This window comes from Dasypus novemcinctus, chromosome 19 (genome assembly GCF_030445035.2).
Source record: "Dasypus novemcinctus isolate mDasNov1 chromosome 19, mDasNov1.1.hap2, whole genome shotgun sequence".
In the NCBI taxonomy this organism is placed as follows: domain Eukaryota; kingdom Metazoa; phylum Chordata; class Mammalia; order Cingulata; family Dasypodidae; genus Dasypus; species Dasypus novemcinctus.
In genome coordinates this window covers 14,155,201-14,179,160 of record NC_080691.1, presented here as the reverse complement: position 1 = coordinate 14,179,160, position 23,960 = coordinate 14,155,201, and positions in this window count along the sequence as shown.

Genomic DNA, 23,960 nt, shown 5'->3' with positions numbered 1-23,960 from the left:
CACACCATGAATGATAGGGAATAAAGATGTGATGTAAAAGTTTGCGTGGATCAATAAAAGAGCTGACATTCCAACAGAGCTTCTTGCTCAATGTGAATGAAATGAATGCTGCTTCTGCAGGCTGCAGTGATGTGTTGTACTTGACTCCTACCCATGGATGAACCTGTCTGGTCCCTTGAGACTTGAAGTTTAGCAACCTGCTCTCCCCCCAGCTCTTACCTTCCTATGAGCTGTAGTAGAAACTGCCAAGTATCATCTCAAAGGGTGCACTCAGACCCAGGAAGCATAAGGTGGTTTTCATTCCTCTAGATGTAGAAATGTCCCAGGGTTTGAAGCCCAAGAGCGGGATTCATTGGTGGCTCTGTCACTTACTAGCTATTTCACTTTAGTCAGATGTAGAGTTTCCAGACTTAGCAAATGAAAATACAAGGTGCCAAATAGAGTGTGGGTATATTTACAGTAAACAAAATATTTGTGGTTCATCTGAAATTCAGATTTAACTGGGAGTCCTGTGTTTTGCCTGGCTACCCCAGTCGGAGGACATCCCTTGTCCAAACATCCTCCATGTGCCACAGATGCTCATGTCTCCGGGAAGGCGCAGCATGAGCTGCTAGACCAAGTTATGCCTCTTTGATTTACAGGCTCTTCCCTGAGATGTTCCAATGGGCTTGAGTCCAAATACAATGTTCTTGAGGATTCCTTCCTATATATGCACACCTGAGGGGTGTTTTTTTTTGGTTTGTTTTTACTGAAAGCACACAACTGAATAGATTCTTAAAGTGAAATCTATGCTACATTTTGTTTTTCTTCCTAGAGACTGTTTTGAATTCCATTTTGACTGTTTCAAAAGCAACCATGAAACAAAGAGACTTCACCAGGGGACAGGACTCTAATTTATTCATGAGCAGAAAAGGCTGGGAGATTTAGAAGGCATCAAGCGAGGGAACGGGCGAACAGGGAACTGTTGTCCTGTCTTTGGGGAAATAGAGGTAGCTCATAGCCAAAAAGGAGCCCTGAAGAGGAACTGTTTGAATTTCACCCTGCTAAAGATGTGCCCAGAGGCCTGGGACATTGCATTATACCAGGAACAGGAGTGTAAAATTATCTTCGCTTTCAGGCAGCACTGGGTTCAAATCCTGCTCTTGTCACCTTAGGCAGTTCAGCCTTTGTAGCAATTCGATATGGGTATGAATTCCAAAATTAGATATTGGATTATGCTTGCAATCTGATCTGTATCTGGGCATGATTGAGTTATGATTAGGGCATTGATTCCCCACCCACCACTCACAGATAAAAGGCATGGCAAAGAACAGAACTGAGGGTTTTTGATGTTGGAGTTTTGATGCTAGAGTTTGATGCTGAAGACTTAAGCTGGAGCCCCAGGGAAAGAGACAGAGCTGTTCATCTGATAGTCCAACAGCTGACCTTGTGGAGAAACAGGAGCTGAGCCCAGAGGAACCCAGGAAGCCTGAACCTCTCAGACATCAGCAGCCATCTTGCTCCACATAGACTTTGGTGAGGGAAGTAACTTATGCTTTTTAGCCTGTTAACTGTAAACTCCTTGCCCAAATAAGTACTCTTCATAAAAACCAACCGTTTTCTGATGTTTTGCATTAGCACCCCTTTGGCTGACTAATACAGCCTCTTTGAGTCCCAGCTTTCTGCCTGAGAAACAGAGGTGAGAATATTTCTTCTTCCTTAATTGGTTGTGAGAATTAAATGAGAGCTTTTATTTAAAGTATGTAGTGGAGTACCTGGGGACAGAGAAAGTACTCTGTATAAAAGCTCTTAAAAGGAAACAAAAAGTCTTCTTGACTGTAGTTACTGACATCTCTCTAACTTTAAAGCAAGTCCCAGGAGATTGCACCCCTCTCCATCTAAAATAATGGTCGTGTTTTGCCGTTGATATCTTTTGATCAACATGTGTAAAATCATAGTCCGTCTTGTAAATTGAGAGATGTGGAGAGTTTCTGACACATGGTAGGGAGTGTTTTTGTATAAAATCTCCAGATTTAGGAAGGTTGGGATACTAGTTTCCTGAGGCTGCCATATGAAGTACCACACACTGGGTGCTTAAAACAACTGAAATGTACTCTGCACCTGAAATCCAGGTGGGCAGGGCCCCTCCCTCCAGGGCTCTGGGTGGGCCTTTCCTGGCCTCTTCCGCCCTGTGGGGGTGGCACCACCACGCCTCTCTGCCTCTGTCCACACTGCCTCTGTCCACACCTGGCCTTCTGCCCTGTGCGTCCGTTGCTCTGGGTTCAAACCTCCCTCTCCTTCCTCTTAGAAGGACCCTAGTGATTGGACTCAGGGCCTGCCTTCCTCCAGCATGACTTCGTCTTAACTTTGTCACCTCTGCAAAAACCCTGTTTCCAAATAAGGCCACCTGCACAGGCCCCAGAGGTGAGGACTTGGACATACTACAGATGGCAACAAATTCCAGGTTTTAAAAACTGTTGAGTGGAGCAAGGGAAGCATTTGTCCTTCAGATGCAGCCAGTGGGTCTCTGGTGTCACCTTGATCTTAACCACTGGCCAGCCTTTTGGAGTTGAGAAAAAGCCATTCAAGTGATGGATGCAGTGCTCCTGCTCCTTCTCAAGTGTGCTTTCCAAGTGCCTGGACAGCTGTGCTGCTTTTACGTTTTTATTAATACCTGGAATGGGCAGGGGGCTCACTTGCTGAGAAGGTCATGGAGGTGAGGGGTGGGGCAGTGCCTGATGACATCCAAGGATCTGAGTCTGACACAGGTGACAATGCCAGAGAACCTTGTTTATTGTCTTCAAGGTAGAAGCCAGCTTCCAGTGGTTCTGATGTTTGAACCGTAAGCAATGGGAGACTAACATATAGGCTAAAGGGTGTTTCCATACTGGTTTAAGATTTGTCAAAGACAAAATACAGAGAAACAAGGACACTGATTTGTATTGCAAAGGGAAGAACACTCAGATCTGAAGATCTAAGGGTCCCAGCGGGGCAGTTTTCCTGAGACCTTTCTAGGGAGGAGTAGAGTGTGCAGGAGAGTGTCATTTACATGGAGATTCTTTTCCAGTCAGGGTTAGGGTCATTCAGTGAACTGGACAGGAAGCAGGTATCCCTGTGTCTAGCTATTACACGGGACCAAATACTTCTAATCTCTGCTAGTCATTCCTGAGACAAAGAATGGGAAGAGGCAGGGTCTGTCTTTGGCTTTGACACAGGTGCCCTAGGGACTCCTCTGTGAATCTATGGGAGTTATGACAAAGCATGGGCAGGGCTTAGCAAAGTCTATGGGGAAGGTTGGATCTTTTTGGAGAGCTTTGCGACAATAAAAGCATGGGGATGGGGGCAGATTTCTGAAAACAAAAGTTGGGGACTCTTAGCCTTTGCTGTTTTCTGAGCAGAAGGCTCAGACAGATTTCCACACTGTCAGACTACAATAGAGGTGCCCACTTGTGGTGTGGAGAGGGACTGGCTACAGTCTCCAGCCTGCTGGTGAGAACATATGTGAGGCTTTCTGTGGACCATGGATTTCATTTCCTTGAATCAGGGAAGGGGTTGTAGGGTGGCTGCCTTTCCCGTGAAGTCCAGCCCAGGGTGTGAGGAGTGACTCGCCTTCCTGTGATTGTGCATCTGTGAGATGTTGAAGGCACAGTTCTCCCCAGAATCCTGCTGCAAATGGTGGGTGCCTTCCTTGGCTTTTAGGGCCACTGAAGGGGACCCTCATGAATTCCCTGGGTTCTTTTTGCCCAGTGCATGGAACTGGATTCCACACCAAGGTTGGGTCATGCAAGGAGAAGAGTTTATTGAATGGGTGGAGGTCTGGAGACAAAGTCTCCAATCAGCCTTCTGGAACAGAACAGCAGTAGTAACACTGTATTTGCTCATGTAGGGAGGAGTTTAAGGGGCTGTGTTACCAGACAGACAGGTGGGGAGCAGTTGCGTCTTGTTCGTGCTCTACAGCACGGGGTGTTTTAACTTGCTTAGTCATACATTGCATGCTCAGAGAATGGCGTCTAAATCCCATCCAGCGGTGGAGAGTTTACTATTACAATGAGCTAAAATTTAGATAAATGCATTCTACTTCTCTACTGGATCTGCACTCCAAAAAGACAGAAGTTGGGTGGGGGTAGTTCTTACAAGTGGTCCTGAAAATTCCCCCCTTTTATTGGAACAATCTCACCAATCTTGGGTAAGAAGGGCAGCAGCCACTCTAACTGCTTCCTGCTGGGCCGGGACACAGAACAGGGGCTTGTTGGTGAAACCGTCGTTCCATTTGTTGGAGGAACATTGGTTGGACGTTCCTTTTTCTCCAGCACTGGTCTCGAGAGGCTGGTGTGCTACAGAGTCCAGTAGCCTGAAGCATTTCAGTCTGTGTGTAGGGCTCAGATCAGAGCTCTTCACTTCGGTTGTTGTGCTGATGTTCCAGCAGGTAGGACCTCAGTGTCTCATGTTTCATTGAGGGTAACGATGGCATACCTGGCACACCACTTTCCGTGATCCATAAAACTGCTTCTATCAGAAAAAGTTCTAGATCCGGGTCAAAGAGCAGCACACCTGTGAGTCCTGGCCTGCTGGAATACACCTCCTCGATTAGCTGCACACAGTCATACTTAGGAGATAGCCATTCACTTTCACAGCGGGGATCTGGCATGAGGGTGGTGGGGGTCAGCTTAGCTCCCACCTTCAGTTTGACATTAGGACTGTCTAATAGTGCAGCTGGGTGCTTGCTTCATCTTCTCAAGGTGAGCCAATGCTGCCCCCCCCCACTTTTTGTTCCAACAATGTTGTTAGAGGCTCCCCCTCACTAGGTTTGCAATAATTAACAAGCTGTGACTCAGTTCCCCCTGACATGCATTGTGGAGAGACAAGCACCCCCCCATAGACCTATGTGCCTAAAAGCCCGGCACTTCCCCTGAAGATGAACAAAAAACTCACGTGGAAATGGGAGTAAAGGGAGATAGAGACCTTCACTCACTTCAGATCAAAGCACCACCTGCTCCTTCTGCATTCCAAGAAAACATACCTCCCTAACCCACTTCCCTCTAGTTGTACATGGGAACATTTTCACCTCTAGGGCTTCCTATTGGCCCCTGCACCTTACTCGACCCTCGACCCCCTCCCACTGACCATCATTTCCCCACCTAGGAATGTACTGTGAAATCCAAATTCCCCCCTTTCCAGGGGCAGGCTGAAGTCTATTTTTCAGACCTCTGTTGGAAGAGCTTCCCAATAAACTTTCTGCCTGCAATCAGTTTCCATGTCCCAGTGAGCTCCCCCTTTCCTCCAAAAATGGTAGAACGGGGTGGGAAGTAAGAGCCCTGTAGGCTGCCCAAGGTAAGCGTTTCAGCTACTTGCAAAAGTTGCAGGTGGCTGCCACAGCCCTTAGGCACACTGGCCGCCCTGGGGCTCCCTGATTTAACGCCTGAGATAAATCAAGCCACTGGTCAGGTGTTGCCTCCAGGAGGCTGGAGTAGGGCTCCTCGTGCAGCATCTTGGTGCTCACGCACCAACAGAGGGAATTCTGAATTCTTTCCTAGGTCAGGCAGGCAACAGCTGGAGCAGTAAGTGATTTTTGCTTAAGGTTCTGGTCAGAATGTGCACATTTCCATGTCCAGACCACGGCTTGCCTCATTGCCCTGAAGGGCTTCACACAAGGGCTGGCTCTAAGTCCAGAATCTGGCGTCAAGTCTGCAGGAACCAGCTGCACCGAGAAACCCTCTGAGTTCCTTATTTTCTTACGCTCTGACACTTGGCATAAGGCTTCTTTTCAGCTGGGCAAGGGGGCCCGTTGTCCTGATAGCCACAAACCAAGATATTTAACCTGGGTTTGTGGACCTCGGCCTTCTTTCCTGATACTTTATATCCCTTCTCAGCTCCTCTCTTCAGCGTTATTACAGCGTTTTCACTTGCGGCTCCTGAGTCTTACTGGCAATGAGTGTATCATTTTCAGGCCGAGGAAGAGCCTTTCTCAGAGCCGTGCTCCCTGTACAGCTTGGGTGGGGCTTGCGGAATAGGCTCGGGGCATTTTTAAAGCCTTGAGGCAGCATGCTGCAACAACATTGTTGCTTTATTTCAGGGTCAGGCTCTTCCCACTCAAATGCAGATTGCGCCCTTCTTTCACAGGATGCAATAAAAGGCATCTTTTAAGGCTGGGACCCTGTGAACCAGATGTCCCCACTTGAGAAATTTCTTGACTAGAGGTGAGATGCAGGCTCTAGCCTGAGTTTGGATATGGTGGAGTGGTGTGTGGCCACGGTCTTACCTTGACTTCCTGTGCTTCATCTGCCCATCCTGGGTCCGCCAGTAGCCCATACCTCGGCTGGCACTTGTTTTATTTCTTTGGGCACTCCAAACCTCTCAGTGTTTCCAGCCAGACTGGTAGGGCTGCTTGGACATCACAGCCGTGGAGAGCTGGGACTGCATGTCCACTATTTAGGTGAAAATGAAAGGGAGGCTTGCAATTTGGAGAGGAGATCTCCACCAAGGAGAGTAATTGGGCACTCAGGCATGGAGAGGAATTTATGAGTTAGCTGAGTTTCTCCACCCCACATTGCAGTGATTGTTAGAATGGTCTAAAGCTTTTAGTCTCCAGCATGGCAATGATAGGGACTGATCCATTCATTTCTAAGTCTCTGATTTAAGACTGCATAGTGGCTTTAGTGTCCACCAAGAAGTCAGCTAACTTTCCCCACGTGGAATGAGACCCGAGGTTCAGTGTGGGTGAGCGGGATGGCCTCCCAACTGGTGGAAGGTGCCTCCGCCCGTGCCTCCAGGCCACTGTCTTCATCCCCTGCCAACTGTGGGAGTCGGGCCCCTGGGCGGGATGCCCTAACCTCTCCCTTCCTGGTGGGACTCGGGCATCCCCCCTTCCACTGGCCTTCCTCCCTCCAGGAGGCACAGGGTTGGGGGCCCAGTGGTCTTCATGAGGCCCCATAGGTCGTGTCCTCTGTTGAGCATCTCCATCATCCTTTCCTTGCCCCAGGGTCTCTGTGTTTCTGGAGTTCCCATCACTGCCCCTAGGGGGCTGCCTGCTTCTAGGGGGCTGGCTTTGTGGGCAGCTCGCTGCTTTTGCCTCCTAACAGTTGACACCCAGGTGTGAAAAACTTTAAGGCAGTCTCTACAGTCTGTGACATAGGCATGCCCAATCCCCCTTGCAGTTTTTGCAGTTTTCTCCTTACCAGGAGCACTTGAGGAGGCAGTTAGCACAGGGAACAGAAGGCAGCCGGGTCCAGAGCAGCTGCAAGCACCACCCAGAACCCCCAGCTGAGAAGGCAGCCTGGGAACAGCGGCCAAAACCCCACCAGCAGTGTGGTCACCTCGCCTCGTTCAAAGTCAGGGCTGGAAACGCCCTGGAGAGCTCCAAAAAGCTAATGGGTACAACCAGAGTGGCTAGCAGGAAAACAGGAAGGCAACCGGGCAGGAAGCAGACAGCTGGAATGCTTCCTTAATGCAGGAAGGAGGCAGGCAAAGCAGCCTGGAGAGAGCCTAGCCCAGCCCCAGCACACGCCGCTCTCACACCTGCCTCGGGTGTGTACTTGGGCTTTATAATGAATGCTCTGCTTGCCTGCTGAATTTGTGGCATGTCTTAGGATTCTTTCTTGCGACATAGCCAAGAACCTGGGTGCCCCGTCTGGCAGCACTGATGAAAGCAGACGTGGTGGAGATGCCTTGGTTATCAGGCCGGCAGGCTCCTGCCTTAATGGATAGTACCCAGTTGAGGAAGAGCGTTCCCTGGGCAAATGAGCACTACTCTGGTGTCAGGCTGGGATGCCCAGGGCAGTTCTGGGTCGTCTCTGTCTCCTTACTAAGGAGTGATCATCTCTTACAAGGGTGATGCTCTCAGCTCCTGCTGGCCCCATGCACTTTCAGAGAAACCTAAGAATAAGCCAACCTGTAACTGATAAAGAAATTTGGTAGCTTGGGACCAGTAACCAATACTATACTGTGGTCTGATGTATGTGTATCAATTATTTACAGAGTTGAAAATTTCAAAATAGCTTGTAAAAAGAAATAAAACAGAGTTACTATGGCTAAGAGATTTAAATTTGTGGAGGTTCCTCTTAGCAAATCTCAGCCAGATATCACAAACTGCCCCAGTATGAAAGCCTCAAGCAACGATGTTCCTCAAAAACCCTAAGAACACCATTAACGAACCCCAGGATAAAGAACTCAAGAACTATGTAACCTGAAGGACATTTGAAGGACCCCAAATAACCACCAATAAGCAACTGAGCTGATCCTCTTCTTTTTCTTTAAAAACCCTTGTCTGGAAATGCCAAGACCAGACAAGATTTGGGTGACTAGCTGAATCTCCTTTGGGAACTGCAGTTCTGAGACCCCCCAATAAATGCTCTTGTTCCCTGCAGCTCAGTTTGTTGGTTTGTTACGCAGAGCTAGTCTAATAACTGAGGCGTGTGCTACACGATGCAAGGTTTTCCAGTGAAACATTTTTTTCCCACACATTTTACATTATCAAAAAGTGCCTTTGGCTCTAAATGTCTGTGGAAACTGTGAGAAAAATGACTTCAAAGTGTTAATAAAGGTGGTCTTTTATTCCGTTTATTTAAGCAAGATGAAATGGAAGGCAGGCATGCTCCATGAAACTGAGCTGATTTAAGAGCAGGAGTTTGTCAAAAAGCCTGTCCATGTCTGTGAAGATCTCCCTCAAGTTGTCCTGCCATCATTTGGGCACTTCCTTGACTTGGTTGTTTACTGGGCTGCAGATCCTCCCTCTTCTGTCCCCTGCCCCCTTCTCCCAAGTGTGATTTCTGCCTGGGGCTGGCGAACCACAGACTGACAGCTGTTTTTATGCGGCTCACTAGCTAAGAATGCTTTCACATTTCTTTTTTTTTTTTTAATTATTTATTTATTTTTAAAAATTACATTAAAAAAATATGAGGTCCCATTCAACCCCACCGCCCCCACCCCCCACTCCCCCCACAGCAACACTCTCTCCCATCATCGTGACACATCCATTGCACCTGGTAAGTACATCTCTGAGCATCACTGCACCCCATAGTCAATGGTCCACATCATAGCCCACATTCTCCCACGTTCCATCCAGTGAGCCCTGGGGGGATCTACAATGTCCCATAATTGTCCGTGAAGCACCACCCAGGACATCTCCTCATCCCGAAAATGCCTCCACATCTCATCTCTTCCTCCCATTCCCCAAACCCAGCAGCCACCATGGCTACCCTTCCCACACCCATTCCACATTTTCTCTGTGGACATTGGATTGGATGTGTCCATTGCACATCTGTGTCAAGTGGGGGCTTAGATTCCACATGGATACTGGATGCACTCCTCCTGCTTTCAGTTGTAGACACTCTAGGCTCCATGGTGTGGTGGCTGACCTTCTTCAACTCGATGTTAGCTGAGTGGGGTAAGTCCAATAAATCAAAGTGTAGGAGCTGAAGTCTGTTGAGGCTCTGGGCCTGGGTGTCATATTATCAGTCCAGAGATTCAAATCCCCTAAATATATCTTACCCCAGCACCAACTACAATTCCAATAAAGTAGCATGCAAGTCTTGTGAAAAGAGTTCCCCTCTGAGTCCAATTCCATCACGCAGAAACACCAGCTCCAAAGAAGGGCCATCTGCCATGGCAGTGAACCCCATCTGCCATGACCATAGAACCCATGGGTCTCTTTATTCCTCAAAAGAACCAATACCTGGGGTTGTATCTACTTTATCTGTCTCTCAGACTGCTCAGTTGTGCATAAGGGCATTCCTTCTGACAACCTCCAGACTCTTTTTTAGAGACTCATAGCCTTATATTCTCATTTCTCCTTTCCATTTCCCCCTTACATTAGGTCAAACAGCATTTTGAAGTCATGTTATTATATGTAGACAGGGATATTCTGCTGATCCATGTTGAACCTTTAATTCAAGGTCCTTTTCTAGTTGCATCTTCAGCTGGTATGTGGTAGTGATCCCTTGGTGCCAGGGAGGCTCATCCCCGGGTGTCATGTCCCACGCTGGGGGAAATGCACTGCATCTACATGCTGAGTTTGGCTGTGAGACTGGCCACATTTGAGTAACATGAAGGCTGTCAGGAGGAAACTCCCAGGCACAGTGCTACTAGTAAGGCCTAGAGTAGCCTTATTCTTATTGCAGGTGTATAGGCTCAAAAGCATAGCCATTAGTATCAGGAGCCCACTATTGGGCCCTCCTTCCTTCCTGGTTCTTGCCATTGCACCTGGGGGACTGCTGCTGCTCCCCCAGGGTCCATGACAGTGACCCCCCGGCCAGGGGCCCAGTACCCCCACAGCTGTTGTTTTTAATTGTTTCCACTATGAGTATATCTAGACATTACTATATACCCTGGGCATATGCCCTGTATAACTCCCTGTCAACCATATATATCCTGTCGATAACATCCTATATCAGTATTCCTCCGCTGCCATTGTTGAACCACCCTGTGCTTTCACATTTCTGACTGGCTAGAAATAAATCAAGAAAGTCTAGCATTTTGTGACATGAAATTATATAAAACTCAAAATTTTGTGTCCATAAATGAAGTTTTATTGGAACATAGTCACTCTCATTTGTTTATCCATTGTCTATGGTTGCTTTCATGCTACAAACCCAGAGTTGAGTATTTGGGGCTGAGATCAGCAAACCTGAAAATATTTATATTTGATCCTTTACAGGGGAAAAAAGTTTGCCTATCTTTCAATTCAATCATTATAATGATTTGAATAGAATATAGAAAGTTATTTGGCCCCAGGGAAGAGTTGGCAAGTATGTAAAGTGTGTTGATTAGGCTAATGTGTCAACTCCTGCCAGGTAATTGTGTCAGGTTGTTTGGTCAAGCAAGCACTGGGCTAACTGTAATACAAGGACATTTATGAGCTTTAGTCATTAGTGAGTTTACTGCATAGATGGCGGATTATATCTGCATCAACCAGGGAGATTGCCATCAGCAAGAGTGATGCTTTATCAGTTGAATGCCTTAAAAGAGGAAGTGATTTCAGCATTCAGAGAGAATGTTCCAACTCTGGACATCCACTATCTCTGGGAAACTCATCAAGGAACTTCATTGGACTTTCATCGGAGCCCCAGGTTTTCAGCCTGCCTGTGAAACCTGGAATTTTGCATCCTCGTGGTCACATGAGAGACTCTCACAGATATCTTCACTTGATTCTGTTTCCTAGAGAACCCTAATACATGAAGTAATTTCAGTTATTGGACTAGTGCCTCCTTTAGATTAGGGACTTTGCACTTTCGTACTTTTTTTTGTATTTTATCTTAATTTGTGTAATTTTAAAAAGTATTCAAGCTGAAGGGAATCAGCAAGGTGGCGGTGAAGTAAGCTGTTCCTAGAGTCAGCTCCTGCTACAGGGCAGTTAGTAAACACCCAGAGCTATCTGGAGCTAGCTGAAGCCCTGTTTGGGGGCTCCAGGAAGCCAGAAGGGCATCTTCCAGCATCCTTGAGGGAATGGAAGGAGACTGCCCATCTGCAGAGAAGACTCATAAGTAAAGGCTCCATGCACCGGAGGCCAGTGCCCATCCTCCACTGGAGGCACAAGTCGCCTCAGGAGCTATTCTGCGACTGGAATTGAAAGCTCCACTTCTAAAAACAGGGGAGGAAGAGACAGTTGGGCACCAACTTCAGCTACTGATGAATAAATTCAGAGGACTAAAGTCAAATCCTGAGAACAGCTAAAGTTTGAACGTGTCCAAGTCAGAAAGAGGTCAGGAGCCACCATCTTAACTCCTCACCCGGCACGAGGGGCAGTGGGGTGGACTGAAAATCATAGTGCTGGTGGGGACCGGCTTCTTTCCATTTGGATCAGATTGCAGTTCTAGCGTAGGCCCCAGTGCCACCTCCAGCAGGAAGGAAGCTGCGGGGACCTGCGCCAACCTCTCTGGGAAATTACCATCCAAGCTGCAGAGGCCAGTGATTATCCTACTCTGGCAGCATGAGCTGCCCCAGGAGCTATTCTGTGGCTGGAATTGGAAGTTCCATTTCCCAAAAACAGGGGAGGAGATGGTTGGCTGACAGTTTTGGCTACTGATTGGTAGACCTGGCTGGCTAGGATATAACCCTGGGAACAGCTGGGGTGTGAATCTGCCCAAGTCAGAAAGAGGCAGGTGGCTGCCATTTTGACTCCACTCCCAGCATGAGGGGAAGCCGGCCTGACCGAAAACAACAATGATGTTAGGAACCTAGTCTAGCAGCCCTAGACTAGGCTTCAGCCCTGCCTCTGGCAGGGAAGAGGCTGGCAGGCCCTGCACTAGCCTATCCAGGTAACTGCAGGTAACTTTGGCTGGCCCAGTTAAAGGAATGGATAAGCCTCCGGATGACATAAAGGAGTTGAGACAACTAATCATAGATGTTCAAATAAATCTCCTTAATAAATTCAATGAGATGGCTAAAGAGATTAAGGATATTAAGAAGACACTGGATGAGCACAAAGAAGAATTTGAAAGCATACATAGAAAAATAGCAGATCTTATGGGAATGAAAGGTGCAATAAATGAAATTAAAAAAACCATTGGAGGGAATTGGCTGTGGCTCAATCAGTTGGGCTTCAGTCTATCATATCAGAGGCTCTGGGTTTGTGTCCCAGGGTCTCCTTGTGAAGGCAAAGCTGGCCCATGCACCACAGAGAGCTGACAGCCTGTGCATTGCGGAGAGCTGGCACAGTAAGATGACACAACAAAAGGGAGACAAGCAGATACAGAAAAATGCTCAGCAAATCGACACAAAAAAGAGACAGCAAAAGAAAAGGAAAAAGCTGCAGGGGGGAATAAATAAATCTTTAAAAAACAAACAAACAAAACATTGGAATCATATAATAGCAGATTTAAGGAGGCAGAAGAAAGGCTTGGTGAACTTTAAGAAATTACCTCTGAAAGTGAACATACAAAAGAACAGATGAAGAAAAGAAGGGAAAAAATTAAACAAGGTCTCAGCAAAAGGTGTGCAAACATACATGTCATGGGTGTCCCAGAAGGAGAAGAGAAGGGAAAAGGAGCAGAAGGAATATTTGAAGGAATAATGGTAGAAAATTTCCCAACCCTATTGAAGGACATAGATATCCATGTCCAAGAAACACGATGTACTCCCATCTGAAAAAATCCAAATATACCAACCCTGAGACACATACTAATCAGAATGTCAAATGCAGAGCCAAAGAGAGAATTCTGAGACCAGCAAGAGAAAAGTGATGCATAACATATAAGGGATATCCAGTAAGATTAAGTGCTGATTTCTCACCAGAAACCATGGAGGCAAGAAGACAGTGGTCTGATATATTTAAGATACTACAAGAAAAACCTACCAGCCAAGAATCTTATATCCAGCAAGACTGTCTTTCAAAAATGAGGGTGAGATTAGAATATTCACAGATAAACAGAAACTGAGAGAATTTCTAAACAAGGGACCAGATTTTCAGGAAATACTAAAGGGTGTGGTAGAGCCTGAAAAGAAAAGACAAGAGAGAGAGGCCTGGAAGAGGGTCTAGAAATGAAGATTATATTAGTAAAAGTAACTAAAAGTGTCAAAAGAGTGGTGAAAATAAAATATGACAGATAAAACTCAAGTAGTCAGGAATAAACTTAACCAATGATTTAACAGTGCTTCTCTTCAGAAAACCGCAACTCAATGTTAAAAGAAATTTTAAAAAGCCCTAATTAACTGGAAGAACATTCCATGCTCATGGATTGGAAGACTAAATATCATTAAAATGTCAATTCTACTCAAATTAATATACAGATTCAATGCAATTCTGATAAAAATTCCACCAGCATTTAAAAAAAATTGAAAACATGATCATTCAAATTGATTTGGAAGGATAAGTGGTCCTGAATAGCCAGAACCAACATAAAAAGGAAAAGCGAACCCTCATCTCCAGACTTTAAAAATATTACCTAACTATAATGGTAAAAACAGCATGTACTGGCATAAAGACAGACACATAGACCAATGGAACCCAATTTATGGTTCAGAAACAGACCTTCACATGAATGGTCAGGTGATTTTTGACTAGCCTCTCAAACCCACACAGCTTGGGTAGAACAGAAGGAAAGAGGACCCCTACCTTACACCTTATTCAAAAATTAAGTCAAAATGGATCAAAAACCTAAAAATGAAAGCAAGATTCATAAAACTCTGGAAGAAATTATAGGAAAATATCTTCAAGACCTGGTGGTAGGTGGTGGATTTTTAAAGGAGATAAGAGGAGGACTGAGATAAACTACTTATGTTTAATGTTGTACAAGTTTTAATTAACTTTACTGTAAAAGTGTAGAAATGTATAGAGTGGATGGTAACACATGGTAAGTAATAGCTAGTTTATGAATGGGAATGTGACTGAAAATGGTAGACTAGTTATGTAAATGCCAATTGACAGAATGCTTGAGAATAATCTAGGAACTGGATAGCATGGTAAACCAAGAGGTGGGTAAGAATTGTGGTTAATGGTAGAGGCAAGAGTGTCCTATCTTAGCTAGAACAAATGTATGTACTACTGTAGGGTGTTGGGAATGGGGAGAAGCATGGGAAAATTACAGCTGGAGTAACCTATGGACTGTGGTTAGTAGTAATAATATAATATTCTTGCATCTATGCAAAAGATAAACTGTGTTGATAATGAGGCAGTATGGAAAATGTGAGCCAAATGTACACTATGGCCATGGCAATAATCAGATGGTATTATTTTATCTGTAGCAAATGACACACCACATTGTGGTGTGTTGATGGAGGGGTGTTGTTTGGGAATTCTGCACATGTGCATGATTATTTTATAAATTTACAATTTGTCATAAAAATATATTTAAAAAATAATAATAGGGTGGGTTGGGGGAAAAACACACCAAATGTAAGATAGGAACTATGATTAGTAGTAAGATTTTGACAGTGTTCTTTCATAGTTTATAACAAACGTCTCATGACAATGCAGGGTGTTGGTGGAGGGTTGCTGTATGGGACCCCTGTATGATGTTATGCATGTTTGCTTTGTAAGTTCACAAAATTTACTATACACTTAGTTATTTATATATATTCATATATAAATGGTAGAAAGATAATAATCGGATTGGTTAGGGGAAAATATTTAGTAGTAATGTTTTCACAGTGCTCTTTAATCATTAGTTAAAAAGGTTTAAAAACAGTGTAAGTTATTGGTGGTAGGGTGAGATGCTATATATTGTTTGTTTGATGTTATATATGTTTCTTTTGTAAGTTCACAACTATTATACATTTATTGTTTATGTATGTTTATGTATGAGTGATACATTTCAATAAATTAAAAAAAGTTACTTGGTACTAAAAATAAAATCTTATCTGTGCATCTTTTCTGACACCATTTCACTCTTCCTTCATATTAGCAGAGCAGTTCTTCAAATTCTGTTGTGCATCAGGTTACTCGTGCCCAGGAGCTAGACAGAAGGTGGGCATCGTGGGCTGAGTCCTTGCAGCCCTTCATCAGTGTCACCACTGTGGGAAGGGTTGGCAGCCAGTGTCTTTACAGTGTAATGGGCATTTCAGGATCACGTTTCTTTTCACTCTTCGAAGTCAGGGACACTCTTGGTTGTTTATCCCCTTCTATCTGAGCATTTTCTGTATTTTTGATGAAAGAAATCAGTTTTCTCCCTGCATAATTGTAATTGCCTGTTCTTGGGAAACCCATGACTGTATATTCATTGGAAGTAATGAGAAATAGCCGGTTACCTCTAGGTAGGGATGTTGATAGCTCAACTGTTACTAGAGGACAGAGATGATCTGGAGCCACACCCAGATTTAAGCTCCTCTTTCCGGGAGGAATATAATTGAAGGCGTGATGGTAAATGCAGGCCTGTATTTCTTTCCCCTTTGCTCACAGGAAAAACACCCTTAATGCCCATTCTTTGAACAGCTGTGGCAATGCTAGTGGTAAATCACATTAGCCCAACTAAGTTGACCTCCTGCCTCTGGGGCCATCTCTTTTGGGACAAAGGGCATTGAGGACATCAGGCAGAAGCAAATCCAGAGAGCTTGTAGGTTCCCCTGAACTTTTCTTTGAGGGGTTAGTTACGTCCAATGTGTTCTACATTCTTGGCCAAGTGACATTCTTTATTGATTAGGTAAAGTGCAGAAGCTAGTTAGACTTGACATCCTTGTGTGTGCAATATCTGGTTTAAATATTGGAACAAAATTCCCTTTAGGCCCTCAAAAACATGCTTTGTGATATTGTTGCAGGTCTGAGTTGTTTTTTTTTAATTCTTTATTTTATTTAAATTTATTTCTCTCCCCTTCCCCATACCCCCACCCCGGTGATCTGTTCTCTGTGTCTATTTGCTGCATCTTCTTTTTTGTCCACTTCTGTTGTTGTCAGCAGCACGGGAATCTGTGTTTCTTTTTTTGTTGCATCTTTTTGTGTCAGTTCTCCGTGTGTGCAGCGCCATTCTTGGGCAGGCTGCACTTTCTTTCACTCTGGGTTGCTCTCCTTATGGGGTGCACTCCTTGTGCGTGGGGCTCCCCTACATGGGGGAAACCTCCGCGTGGCACGGCACTCCTTGTGTGCGTCAGCACGCATGGGCCAGCTCCACATGGGTCAAGGAGGCCTGGGGTTTGAACCTTGGACCTCCCATGTGGTAGACAGATGCCCTCACCACTGGGCCAAGTCCGCTTCCCTTTGATTCTTTATGATATCCTTAGTAGCAGGCTCCCCAGAATGGGACTGTGTCACTCTTGGAATCCCAGTGTCCAATGCAGTTCCTAGGGTGGCAAAATAGTTCAGCTCCTGTGGATTGAATTGATAACATTGTGCTTGTATAATTAAAAGAAATAGGAATATATGTCAGCCATAGTTTCTTGGGTGGCCTGCAGGTGACTGGGAAGTGTTGCTGGGGCACTGATGTGATTTGGTATAAGGAAGTCAACTTCCCTGAGCATGATTCTGAACATATAAAATTCAGTTCTAGAAGAGACTGCAATCATCATAGCTCATCCAAATTAGCAGTAAGGCTCCAGGGCTTAGTGTAATTACTTATTTTCCTAAATAACATAGGCATGCTCTGACTTACAATAGTTTTACTGTGAAAGAGAATTGTGATAATTCCCAAGTTAGTATGTCTCATTAATGAGATTTGCTAACTGGTATTGGCAATATTGTGAAATACATTTTTGTTTTAAATTGTTTTCTAAATTGCCCATGTCATTTATGGAAGAAGAAATGTTTCCAAATTTTTTTCTGAAGGTGACGTGTTTGTGCTCCAGAAAAATCTCAATGTTAAACTTTCCTGGGTGGCAAGGCAAGACTGTGCAAACAGAACAAACCAAAGCAAAGAATTAAAATCTTGCCCATACTTGTGTGTCTCCAAACCATCAATATTTAGATTCATATTCCTCATTAAGTATCTAACTATTAGGAATTTTTAACCTGGGATAGTATGATGATGAAAATACAGTCAGCCTGGCAGTGGGGATAACTTGGTGATGAGGGCCAGAGTAAACCTTTTTGAGGGTGGTGACATTAGTGACAATTTGAATAATAGGAAGGAGCCAGCTATGGACATTTTGGAGTAAGAACATTCCAGATGAAAGGGATGGCAGAGAGTTCCCTGAGATGGGAACTCACTGATTTCTGGCTATAAATTTCAATCATTTCTGCACTTGCCATTTCAAAACGGTGTCCCACATGTAACTTAGCACTCCCCAGTAGCATCCTAGTTTATTTATTATCATAGATTAGATTTAATTATTTTATTTCCTTTGGCTTAGCTTTCATTTGAATTATCTTGCCAGTAACTAGATGTGTCTCTTCCCCTCAGCCCCTGCCCCTGGCAGCTTCCTGAAATCTGCTTCCACCATTTCCATTTTGGAACATCCTCCCATCTCTCCCATGCTAGTTGTCCAGTGGGCCAACCCACTGATGAGAATGTGTGGAGGAAAAAGAAAATCCTATCGCTAAAACTTTATAGATCCCTGTAACTAGGTTCCCTCTCAGAGACAATTGCCCAGAAAATGTAGCAATTTAACTTTTGTCTTTCACCTGTTATTTTCAGCAGGGTCTGGAGATGAAAAGTTGTAGCACCTCTAGCCAGTGTTGATAAAGTAAATTGATAAAGATCATTGGAACCAGGTAATGAATGCATTTTTCACATATGGATCAAGTAAGGGGCTTACTCTCTTAAGGAACACTTTAGGGCATGATGGTACTGTTTGGCCCTAGACATTAATTATGCAGTAACAGTGTCCTGTCCAAGTCAGTCCACCTCTAAGCAGGCAACAAAACGTCACAAAGTCTGACATCTCACTCCAGACCCTGCAGTCAGTAGATGAGTTCCTTCCTTTCCATGGTCCATGGTTCAAGAAAGTCATTTGGCAGAACCACGACACCATATTGGTTTTCCTTCACTGGATCATCCAACCCAGTGGCAGTCTGTGGACCATTCTTCTTCACCTCAGAGTGCACGTATGAAAGGAACTTGAGTTTTCCCCAAATCCCCAAATGTTTATGCCGCTGTAACTTTGAAATATGAAAGACATCCTTCAAGTATAATAAGAACAAAAACAAATTCCATTCATGATAGAGAAAAGACTGAATCATCCTTCCTTTCTTTTTAGAAAATGGGTATTGAAAACTTATCATCTAAAGGAAATTTTAAGTGTGTGCAGTCAAAAATAGGGAAAAATATCATAGAGGTAGATTGAGCAGTTAATAACTAAAATATTAAGGCATTTCAAAAGATTGTGTGATGCTTGTGGTATTTATCTATTCTTTTGTGATTTCTAAATAAATACATATTTGTAGTCTAACTTTGTGCTCACAGTTGTGTAACATTTATCATAAAGAAGTCCTCCTCCAAATAACACGCCTTTCAGTCCCTCCACAGGAGGACCCACCCTGCTCCTGAGCGTGAGCCCCTGGGTGTGGACAGGACGGTATGCAAGGCCGTCGGCCCACAGCGCCTCTGCTAACAGTGCTGGGCCACTAGGTCTTTCACTCAGTCCCAAGTAACAGGAGCCTCTGGTCTCCCAGCTCCAGAGGGCGAGAGCAGTGGCTGCTCCTGATGGGACACTGGCTGCGAGCTGCAGTTCCTGGCTGGGCTGCCATGGGAAAGGTCCCTCTAAAATAGGAGGTAATGATAGAATCCACTTCCTAGGGCTGTGGTGAGAGTCCCATGATGCCTGTGGAGTGGCGGCCACAACAGCAATAACGGCAGCTGTGGTTCTTACGGGGTTCTTTATTATCCTTCCTGTTCTTGACCTTCATCAGTTCTCCACGTAAATGGCATATTTTCAGTAACCCCTTCTTCCTCCACCCTATTTAAAATAGCAGCCCTTGCCACTCCTCACCATTTCTTTATTCTGCTTATCCAGCTTCTTTGCATTTCTCACCCTGACATACCATGTATTTATTTGATTATAGTTGATACACTCCAAGAGAAAGTAAGCTCAGTGACCCAGGTGCCTTGTTTTTAGAACATTCCCTAACACAGAGTGGATGCTCAGTAAGTCTTGCGGAGTAAATAAAACGATATCCTGCTGTTTGCTGTTAGCAGCACCATGGCAGGGTTCAAGGGGAGCTCTTTGGAGGGTCTGCTGGCTGGCCTGGATCCACTGGGTGGGAGGTAATTTTTACCTCTCATCTGCATGTTCACAGTTGTATCGGGAGCTGAAAAGGAATTCTAACCACTATTTTAGGCCACCATCTCATGGGCAAGACAGCTTTGGCTTTGTAGAGAAATAAAGCCCTTCTACTGTGCTAAGTACTATCCATATCAAATTATGTTTCAAGACCTGACAGGCACTGATGTGACATCAGGGCTTCCTGCCCAAGCCACATAGAGCAGTTTGAGATTATTTATGAATTCCAAAAAGAGAGATTATGTTGTGTAAACTGGTGTGTTCCTCTGGGTATGATACCCTGGATAGTATTAGGTTCAGCAGAGATGTCTTTGTTAAATTATATTAAGATTAGGGCTTTGATTAGACCGAGTCAGTAGGGTGTGACTCAGGGTGGAGACCCGCTCCCTTGGTGGGCTTTATAAACAGAAACTCATTCAAGAAGACACAGAAGAAGATTCAGAAGAAAAAAGAGAGAACTTTGTCAGTTTTGATCCTGGAGCCCTGGGGAGAGACGAGTCATTTGCCTGATAGTTTACAGGTGACCTTGTAAAGAGACCAGAGCAGCTGAGAAGCCCAGAGAGGTGAGCCCTCTGCCAGGCTACAGCTGAGATTGGAAGAAGCTGGGCCCATGGAGCCTTAAGAGGAAGGAGGAAGGAGAGACCAGGCAGAGATTGCCCGCCATCTTGTTTCAACATGTGGCACCTGACTTTGGTGAGAAATCAACCTTGGATTGGACTCTTCTGGGCCCTGTAACTGTAAGCTTTTACTCCCAATAAATACCTTTTATAAAAGCCAACAGATTTCCGGTGCTTTGCATTAGCACCCCTTTTAGCTGACTAATATACTGTGGTTCCCTGCTGAGCTCAGCTATACTAGAGAGCTAATAGTGGACTAACACAGGGGAGGCCCCGGTCTTGTGGGACCATGAATCTTCTCTCTTATATGAGATGGGGCATGTCAGGAGCCCCTAGAATCTTTTTATCCCACCCGAGGGCTGATAAATTATTACTAAAAAATGGCAAAGGAAAAAAAAGGCAGTAGTGAATTGAAGCAGGATTTAAGGGTTTGGGAAGACATATGCATCACTAATCTGGATGCCTAGGGAGGTGATTAGTAAAAAATCCAAGCAATTAAAAAATTAATTTTCTTTATTAAAAGACAGCCTGCCAATGGACTCCAATGTGGAAATCATTTGGGGTTTTTTTCCCTCCCATTTTTGGTGCTTCCCTGATGGAGCAATGTCAGGCATGGTGATGGAAGGAGGAAGCAGTCCAGTTTTTCTGGTTTCGTTCAATGACATATACTGTCTTCTTAAGCTTAAGAAAGTCTATTTTCTTCTATGTGGGCTTGTTAAAAACCCAATAAGATAAAATGCGCTTAATTACTTTAAATTAAAAGGACAGTTTTCTTATGGGAAAACTAAAAGGGATATGATTGCACACATTTATGCTTGATGGTCCTTTTGAAGTTTTCTGAGGTTTTATTCATTATAGGAAATACACACTGAAGAAATCAGAGCTCGTTGGGCATCATATGAGCAACTTTTCTCACTTAGCTCAGGGGAAAAAGTTCCTTGTGATGTTCTTACAAGTGTTCTATAACTTTCTGGTTGTTTCTAAGTAAAAGTAAATTTTAAGATTATTAATTTATTGCCTTTCACAGATCTGTGGACTGGTTGGGGCCCACTGCCTCAGGCTCTTCTCCTGCCTAGCTGGGCCTCTGTCCTGAGTCTCTCTAATCCTCTCTGGGACCACCAGGCTAGCCCAGCCCCTGCTCTCAAGGAGATGGCAGAGGCCCAGGGAACTTGGTAGAAACATCCACAGCCTTTTAAATCCAGGGCCTGGAAGTGGCCCTGCAACACTTCTGCCCCATTCTATTGGCCAGAGGAAGGCATGGCTGAACTCCAAGTCAAAAGGGCCTTTTAATAGGAGAAACTGGTACAGTCACAGGGCACTGATTGTGGCCACAGGGAAGGCTGAAGAAGTGAGCCCAAGAATGCAGACAACCATGGTGCTGTAAACAGAAAAAGATGGTGGTGAAGAGTTGCTGGAGAGGCGGCCCCACACCTGCCTGGTAGCATGGAGGGAAGGGCGATTCAGTGAGATCCGCTCTGTATAAATAGAGCACCAGCTCAATGTTAGCAGGTGATGAGTGTTAGTTCTTTTCATTTTTAACCACTTCAAGTCACCAGAGATACATGTTCCCCTCAAGAAAGTCTCGCCAGATCAAGAGGAAAGATTAAGGACATCTTTTAATCCTCTTTTGGTGAAAGGAAATTATTTTTTCTGTGCCAATCAGTTGATTGGAGTGAAATATCTCCGGAGAACTTTGATGTCATTTGTATCACTAAGTAAACTTTTTTCCAGTATTGCTTTCATAAATCTTGGGTATAAAATATCAGTAAAATGAATTGTCTGCTTTTTCAGATTGGTAATATAAAAACATGCCATCTATTTTATATACTTTGTAATTAAAACACAAAGCATTTAAGATTTTGAGAGTGTTAAAAAGTGAGGTAAAAAGGAAATATGATATGAGACTATTTAATTAAACAGGGACTAGCTAAAAGAAAAAGGAAAAAGAAAGAAAAATGTTTGAAAATAGATATAAAAACAGGTAATTGAATACAAAGACCCAAATACCAGTGGGAACAACAGCCTCCCAAGAATGACTGCTGATTTTTGTATCCATGTAATCCCAGTCCATTAGAAAGATGTCGGAGAATTCACTCTATGTATACCATGTTAGGACTTGGAAAAATAGTGAGAAATTATATGTATTGGATATCATAAAACCTAATCTTCACTCAAATTAACAGTTGTTGGGAGACGGCAGCCAATTACATGTGGAATGCTGAGTATATTTCAGAAGAGGACGCCTGCCCACTTAGAGTCAGACTCTGGAAGCTATTACTTTAAGTCTGATTTACCACCAGTTCTGTTGGAACCCATCTTTCTTCAAGCCCACACAAATGATAATTCATGTTGTAATGGCCTGACACCGTATTTCCCTTCAAGCTTCGAATCAAACCTGAAATCATGGCCTACTTTTAGAATGATATATATTTTACTGTCATTTAGAGGTGGCTCTGTGGGTTGTAAAAGGTTTTAAATGCAAAAATGATTGCCTCCTAATTTTGAAACATTAGCAGGAGAAAACTGAGCCAACCAGATAGTGAAGTGATACAATGATTCTGATTTATGGTGTGTATTCTCTCTTTCTAATTTAGTCCACTCTCTTTCCACATGAGAGAATTCAGAGGAATTATTTAAACTAAGGCAACTCTTTATCTCACCTGATTTATATTTCTCTGTAAAATCCACAGATAATTTTTTTAAGACTTTTTTTTTTCCATTTTGAGGCAAACTTTCTTTGTCTTTGGGAAACTTGTGTGATTTTTTCCCCAGCTTAAGTAAATATTGATCAGCCTCTGAGTACTGACTTGCTGGTAGGAAAGCAAAAAAAAGTAGCTCTAAAAACTAAGAGGGAAGAATTCCTGGATCCTCTCGCTAATATTCTATTCTTAATAATGATTCCATTTTTCATCATTAGACTTGATGCCTCTCAATTCAAAAGGAAAGCATGTGATTGGCTTCCTGCCAGCTGATGGGTGAGCCTCAGTGGTCCTAGCCACTATGTAGGACCTGTTCATATGAGAAGTCTTTTTAGGGAAGTGACGTATAAGCTCTGAAGATAGCCCAAAATGTGTTTTCTCATGCTCTAAGTCTTCACATGGAAAATGTCTCTACAACTAATCACCCATCGCTTCTGTAGTTTTGTATTGTTGTGCTCAGGCAATCTAGCATTCTTACCCCCTGCCTTCAGCAGCAGTTTTACAATTTGCTTTTGGGGCTTCCTTCCTCCTTATCGTGTGCAGTGCTGGTTGAGATGTAAATGGAAATCTGCCACCTTCCACTGGCCACGGTGATGGCTGTCTGCTGGACTCGCATGCACCGGAACTTTATTCCTCCGTAGTCACCAAAGCGTAAGGAAGTGACTGGGATGAATCCAGTAGCAAAATTGTTAGAACTGAGTCTTTTGGAAGATTCCCCGGTTAGGGGAAGGCCCAGCCTCCCAGACCAAGCCTGACCGCAAAGTCTGTGCCCCACAGAGTGTTGCCTGTAGGTGCCGTGTTCACCCAGAAAGCACAGGTGGCCCCTTATTTACAGAAGACAGAAAGGACAAACTCCCAGAAGAAGAAATGCTGTCCTAGAGGTTACAGGATTTATGTTCGTGTTCTGAAGGATGATGTTAGACATCACGCGTGACCATGGGCAAGCTGGCTGGCCTCCTCATGCCTCAGTTTCCTTGACTTTTTAAAAAAAAATGATGAGCATTTATTTATTTTTTGTATTTTTTTGAAGATACATAGATCACAAAAAATGTTACATTAAAAAAATGTAAGAGGTTCCCACATACCT